The sequence below is a fragment of the Hemitrygon akajei genome, chromosome 2 (assembly GCF_048418815.1).
Source record: "Hemitrygon akajei chromosome 2, sHemAka1.3, whole genome shotgun sequence".
NCBI classification, from domain to species: Eukaryota; Metazoa; Chordata; class Chondrichthyes; order Myliobatiformes; family Dasyatidae; genus Hemitrygon; species Hemitrygon akajei.
This window is the reverse complement of record NC_133125.1, coordinates 199986562-199994612: the sequence shown is the minus strand read 5'-3', so window position 1 is coordinate 199994612 and position 8051 is coordinate 199986562.

Genomic DNA, 8051 nt, shown 5'->3' with positions numbered 1-8051 from the left:
GTAGATTGTGTTGGTCCATTACCAAAGACAAAAACTGGTTATCAGTATTTGTTGACTATCATGTGTACTTCGTCTAGGTTTCCAGAGGCAGTACCACTTAGGAATATAAAAGCTAAAACTGTGACGAAGGCTCTTATAAAATTCTTTACTTATTTTGGATTGCCTAAGGAAATACAAACTGATCAAGGTAGTAATTTTATGTCTGGATTGTTTCAACAGATAGTTTATAAATTGGGAGCTAAGCAAATCACTTCGTCTGCATACCATCCAGAATCGCAAGGTGCCTTGGAGAGGTTTCATTCTACTCTCAAGAATATGATTAGGACATATTGTGTGGAAAATGAAAGTGACTGGGATGAGAGTATAAACTTACTTTTATTTGCAGTAAGGGAATCGGTACAGGAATCTTTAGGTTTTAGTCCATTTGAACTTGTGTTTGGGCATAGAGTTAGAGGACCTTTAGCTTTATTGAAGGAACAGTGGATTAGTAAGGAAGTGCACACTAATTTGTTGGACTATGTTTTGAAATTTAAGGACAGGTTACATAAAGCTTGTAGTTTAGCCAAGGAAAATTTAAAGTTGGCTCAGGAGAAAATGAAAACTTGGTATGATAAAGAAGCTAGGATGAGGATGTTTAAGCCTGGAGATAAGGTGTTGGTTCTTTTCCCAGTGCAGACAAATCCTTTACAAGCTAGATTTCATGGTCCTTATGAAATTGTGTCTAGAATCAATGATGTGGATTACGTGATAAAAACTCCAGATCGTAGAAGGTCAACACAACTTTGCCATATAAATATGATTAAACCATATTTTGAGAAACAATCTGATACTGTGACTGTTGTGGTTAGTGAGAATGAGTTTGATTTAACTGGGAACATGATAGATGATTCATCTGACTTTCATTCTAAATCTAACATTGTTTCTGTTAGGTTACCTAATTTGACCATTTTGGAAAATATGGATGAGAAATTAGCACATTTACAGTTAGAGCAGAAACAACAGATGAAGGAATTGATTTTTAAATATAAGGATTTGTTTCCAGATGTTCCGAGAAGGACTATTATAGCTTCACATGATGTAGATGTTGGAGATGCCAAACCTATTAAACAACATCCATATAGGATGAACATGGAAAAATGTGAACTTGCTGAGAAAGAAATTGAATACATGTTAGAGAATGATATTATTAGACATTCTAACTCGAATTGGAGTTCGCCATGTGTTATGGTGCCAAAACCTGATGGTAGTATTAGGTTTTGTACAGACTATAGGAAGGTGAATGCTGTAACGAAAACAGATGCTTATCCAATTCCTAGAGTAGATGATTGTGTAGATAAGGTTGGAAAAGCAAAGTTCCTTACAAAGATTGATTTATTGAAAGGGTATTGGTGTGTTCCATTAACAGACAGAGGTAGAGAGATTTCTGCATTTGTAACTCCATCTGGGTTATATGAGTATAATGTTCTTCCATTTGGGATGAAGAATGCCCCAGGTACTTTCCAGAGAATGATTAACTCTGTGATTCAGGGATTGAAAGATTCTGATGCTTATATTGATGATTTAGTGACAGGAAATGATACTTGGGAAGCACACATAATTGCGGTGGAGAAATTGTTTGAAAAGCTTTCAAAAGCTAACTTGACTATTAATTTAGCCAAGAGTGAATTTGGACATGCCACTGTGACTTACTTTGGTTATGTTGTAGGTCAAGGTAAGGTAGCTCCTGTTCAGGCAAAAGTTCAGGCAATTTTAGAGATTCCCACTCCGACGGGGAAAAAAACTCTCAGAAGATTTTTGGGAATGGTAGGATATTATCGAAAATTTTGTAAGAATTTTGCTAATGTTGCCCTTCCATTAACTAATCTTCTGCAGAAGAATGTAAAGTTTGTGTGGACAGTGCCTTGTCAGGAAGCATTTGAAAAATTGAAAACAATGATATGTCAACAACCTGTGCTTAAGGCACCTGACTTTGAAAAACCTTTTTCATTAGCTGTAGATGCTAGTGATGAAGCTGCGGGAGCAGTATTGATGCAAAGGAATGAGGGTAATGAGGTTGATCATCCAGTAGCTTACTTTTCTAAGAAATTTAATAGGCATCAAAGAAACTATTCAACAATAGAGAAAGAATTGTTATCTCTTGTTTTGGCTTTGGAATATTTTGAAGTATATGTTGGTACAACTCAAAAACCACTTATTGTTTACACTGATCATAATCCGTTAGTTTTTCTGAGTAAGATGAAAAACAAAAACAGAAGATTGTTAAATTGGAGTTTGATGTTACAAGAGTACAATATTGTGATAACTCATATTAAAGGTAAAGATAATGTGGTTGCTGATTGTCTATCTCGATGTTGAATGTGAATGTAATTTTTTTTTTTGGAGTGGTTTTTTTTATTGTAACACTCCTGTATTGTATATTGTGTATGTTATATAATTTATACATTTGTTTTTTTTTTGTAAGAAATTGTTAAAATTTTTGTTCTTGTCAGACCAAAAATGTTTTTTTTTTGGAGGGAGGTGTTACGTACCCGTGACACGTGACAGTGGTACCCTTGTCACGTGACTGGGGTTGAAGTTATACTGGACATGAGGTAATGGTCTTGTGATGGTGGAGTGATGTCATTTTCCCGCCAGTAGAGGTCATGTGACAGGTTTTTTTTACAGGGTATAAAAGGAAGACCCACCCTGTCAGGTGGGGCAGTTCGTGGCTAGATTTGCCAAGATGACTTCATGTCACTGCGTGATTTAATGTGATGACGCAGTTTAGTTGAAAAATGAAGTTTTATATAATGCCTGAAGTTTAAAAGGTCATTGCCAACAGTTTCTTTGCTGATGGAGAGTGAAGATAAGAATTTGGAAGATAAAGATCGAGGAGAATCGATTTTCAACGGTGGAAAAGTTCGACTTTATTTGATCCTCATTCGGAAGGATTTCGTTGACTATTCTTGCTGTTAATCCCTGGGTTGACCAGAAAGGATTTGAGAATAGTGTGGAAGGAAGGTCAGTGCATTTAAGCCGTTATATTTTATAAAATTCTTCGTGGGAAAGTTCGACGCCGGGGAATCGAAGGACAACGACGTGGAAGAGAATTTAAATCGCTTTAAAAAGTCTCTCCTTTAAAAAGGACTGTGAACTGTTTTTTTTTTCGGCATACCGCTCTAAGGAACTGTTTTTTTTCAATACCGCTTTAAGAACTGTTTGAACATGCAACGCTATTAAGAACTGTGAATCTGCCGTACAGCAGCTGAGTTCCGGTTACGTTTGAGTTTGTTTACTTTTGAGGGGGTTTGTTTTCAGTGTTTAATAAACGTGTTATTTGTTATAAAAAACCCTTGCCTAACTCATATATATTTATTGTTGCCTGAATACGTAACACTAGCATACTTTCATATTTCATCTTTTCCCTCCTTATCGCTTTACAGTTGCTTTTTCAGTTGTTTTTAAATTTTCCCAATTCTCGAACCTCCCACCAATGTTCGCTCTGTTTTACACCCTCTCTTTTACTTTTTGTTGGCTTTAACTTCCCTTGTCAGCCATGGTTGAGTCATCCCGCCTTTAGAATAATTCTTCTTCTTTGGAATGTATCTATCCTGTCCTTCCAAAGAGCTCCCAGAAACTCCATCTGCTGTTATCCCTGCTCGTGTTCCTTTCTAATCAAATCTGGCCAGCTCCTCTCTCAGACCTCTGAAATTGTCTTTACTCCATGTAATACTGATACATCTGACTTTCACTTCTCCCCCTTAAATTGCAGGGTGAATTATTTCATATTATGATCACAGTCTCCAAAGGATTCCTTTACCTTAAACTCCCGAATCAAATCAAGTTCATTCTAGAACACCCAGTCTAAGAATAGCAGATTCCCCAGTGGTCTCAACCACAAGCTGTTCTTGTAAATATATCTGGTGTCATTCCACAAATATTCTCAGAATTCTGAAAACTTCCCTCTGACATCTACCCTGAACTTTCCTTCAGTCGCCTCAAATGGATGTCCACTGGTGTTGGCCACTTTCACTCTGGGAAAAATGTGCTGGCTTTCCAATCTATCTGTGCCTCTTATCATCGTGCACACTGTTATCAGTCTCCTCTCATCCTCCTTTGCTCTGTGGAGAAGGAAAACTCTGATTTTAAACCTCCATCCGCTGCCTTGTGGCCATACCCACCCATAGAAAAGGCTTTGGGAGTAAACCCCGAGGAAGAAATCCGGAGCCGGGGTCCTGAGGCAGTTTGATGTTGTTTACAACTTCACTCTGGCAACCCCTGTGATGACACTGGTGCCGAGCTGTATCGGTGCTTGCCCTTCCCTTGGACTCCATCAATGACGTGGACGGGGCAACAGCCGGTTCTTCAAATGTTCCCACCCAGACTTGTGCCCTGGAGAGGACACAGTTCACCAGGGGTGCAAACCCGCGATGCCCTGGGACCGATGGCTGCCTACTACTATGTCCAATATATGACGCTGGGCACAGGAGTGTCGGTACAGGAGGTGACTCTGACCGGAAATGATAAAGTAGTGCTGGTGGTGGATGTGCAGGGGTGTCGGTACAGGAGGTGACTCTGACAGGAAATGATAAAGTGGTGCTGGTGGGGATGTGCAGGGGTGTCGGTACAGGAGGTGACTCTGACAGGAAATGATAAAGTAGTGCTGGTGGAGGATGTGCAGGGGTGGAGGTGTTGATCAGCCTTGGGGAAAGTAACTGTTTTTGAGTCTGGTTGTCCTGACGTGGATGCTACGTAGCCTCCTCCCTGATGGGAGAGGGACAAACAGTTCATGAGCAAGGTGTGTGTGTTCCTTCATGATGTTCCTGGCCCTTTTCCTGCCCCTTTCTGAATATACATCGTTGATGGTCGTGACTCATTGGGCAGTTTTGACTGTTGTGAAATCTATCTCGCTCAACCTTTCCTCATTAAACATACTTCCTACTCGAGGCAGCTTCCTGTAAATCTCTGCACTCTCTGCACATCTTCAGCTACATTGCAATAGACAATAGACAATAGGTGCAGGAGTAGGCCATTCGGACCTTCGAGCCAGCACCGCCATTCACTGTGATCATGGCTGATCATCCACAATCAGTACCCCGTTCCTGCCTTCTCCCCATATCCCTTGACTCCACTATCTTTAAGAGCTCTATCTAACTCATTCTTGAAAGCATCCAGAGAATTGGCCTCCACTGCCTTCTGAGACAGAACATTCCATAGATCCACAACTCTCTGGGTGAAAAAGTTTTTCCTCAACTCCGTTCTAAATGGCCTACCCCTTATTCTTAAACTGTGGCCTCTGGTTCTGGACCCCCCCAACATCGGGAACATGTTTCCTGCCTCTAGCATGTCCAATTCCTTAATAATCTTGAAAACACAAAATGCTGGCAGAACTCAGCAGGCCAGACAGCATCTATGGGAGGAGGTAGTGACAACATTTCGGGGTTGACTCCTGATGAAGGGTTTTGGCCCGAAATGTCATCACTACCTCCTCCCATAGATGCTGTCTGGCCTGCTGAGTTCTGCCAGCATTTTGTGTTTTTATTTATTTCCAGCATCTGCAGATTCACTCATGTTGCCTTAATAAGATGTTTCAATCAGATCTCCTCTCATCCTACTAAATTCCAGTGTATACAAGCCCAGTTGCTCCAATCTTTCAACATATGACAGTCCCGCCATCCTGGGAAACAACTGCGCTGCACTCACTCAATAGCAAGAATGTCCTTCCTCAAATTTCGAGACCAAAACTGAACACAATACTCCAGGTGTGGTCTCACCAGGGGCCTGTAGATAATAATAATAATAATAATAATAAAAAACTATTAAATAACAAGAAGAAATGTGTATAAAATAAAAATTAGTACATAGTTCAAAAAGAGAAAAAGTTGAGGAAGTGTTCTGGGATTCACTGTCCATACAGAAATCTGATGCTGGAGGGGAAGATATTGTTCCAAAAACATTGAGTGTGTGTCTTCAGGCTCCTGTACCTCCCTCGTGATGGTAGCAATCAGAAGGGGGCATGTCCTGGGTGACTGGGGGTCCTTAATGAAGGGTGACACCTTTTTGAGGCATCACCTGCGGAAGATATCCTCGATGCTGGGGAATCCAATGTCCATGATGGAGCTCGGTGAGTTTACAACTTTCTGCAGCTTTTCCCGATCCTGTGTAGTGACCCCTCCATCCTCGATGGTGAGGCAACCCGTTAACGTGTTTCCATTTGTGATAGTCTTTGGCATCTGTGTCCCTCACAATTTTACACACTTCGATAAGGTCACCCTTCAGTCTTCTGCGCTGTGAAGAATAAAGTTCAGCCTGGTCCACCTTTCCCTGTGACTCAGTCCCTTGACCACCGACAGTGTCCTTGTAAATGTCTTTTTGTCGTGCTGGGCTCATCAGGAGTCATTCACTGTGGGGACGACACGTGACTCCCCGGCGTGAAGCACAGGGTAATGTCGACGGAGTTGAGGGAGGCTCGAGAAGAATGATAAATGTAAGTGATTCTGTAGATCCCTGATATCCAGAGCAACACACACACTCACTCACGCACGCACACACTCACTCACTCACTCACACACACACTCACTCACTCACTCACACTCACACACTCACACACACACACACTCACACACACAGACACACACACACATACTCACTCTCACACACACACACACTCACTCACTCTCACTCTCACTCTCTCTCACACACACACACACACAGAGACACACACACACTCACACACACACACACAAAAAACAGAGAGAGAGACACACACACACACTCACTCACTCTCACACACAGACACACACACACTCACTCTCACACACACTCACTCTCACTCTCACACACACACACACTCACACACACTCACTCTCACAAACACAGACACACTCACTCACTCTCACACACACACACACACACACACACACACACACACACACACACACACACACACACACACACACACACACACACACACACACACACACACACACACACACACACACAGTGCTGGAGGAACTCAGCAGGCCAGGCAGTATCTGAGAACCTCCATTGGTCAGGCTCAGCTATGGACGTTGCATCCTAGCTGTCTACATTGCCAGTGTGCAGGTCAGGGCAGTACGATATGGAGAACAAGCTGTTGTCCAGGCAGGAGGCTCCCACTCTCCGTGTAGCTGACGAATCCCGAGGAAGAGCAGAGACCGATACAGTCTGACACCAGCATCGTTGCAGGCTTTGCCAGTCAGCATTGAACTCAACGTCGAACTGCCTCCGGGACTTCAGCTCAGGATTTTTCCTCGGGGTTTACCACCGATGCCTTCCACATGAGTGGGTATAGCTGCAGAGCAGGGGAGGTTAGAGATCAGAGTTTTCCTTCTCCTCTATGAGCTGCCAGCCACGGGTGTCTCGCTCCTTCTGCCCGAAAGGCAGCATCTATGGAGAGGAATAAACAGTCGACATTTTGGGCCATGACTCCACATCGGTGTTGCTCTGGGAGAATGAGCCCCACTGAGAGTGTACCACACCTTTGATCTGGCCAGGGTTTGGTTCTCACCCTCTGGGGAGCAGTTGGAGCCCACACCCTGTGTACATGGAGGTTGGAGTGGGTGTGGTCCCACTCCCCAACCCCATGGACTGAGATCAGTTGAGTTGTGTGGCTTCTGTCTGTACTCTCCTGACACTCTGTGAGGCAGTCTGGTCCATACGACCCAAACACATTGGAGCAGAATTAGGCCTTTCATCCCATCCCCTCCTCTCTGTCATTCCAACATGGTGGATTTATGATCCATCCCCAACCCATTCCCCGGCCTTCCTCCCATAACCTTTGATACCCTTACTGATCAATAACCTGTCAACATCCATGTTAAACGTACCCAATGACATGGTCTCCACAGAAATCTGTGGCAATGAATTCCACACACCCACAAACATATTGGGAAAGAAATTCCTCCTTCTCTCTGTTCTGAAGGGGAGTCCTTCCAATCTGAGAAGGTGACCACTGCTCCCAGACATCCCGTGACAGGAAACACCCTCCACATCCACTCTGTCTCGGCTTTTCAATATTCAGTTGGTTTAAA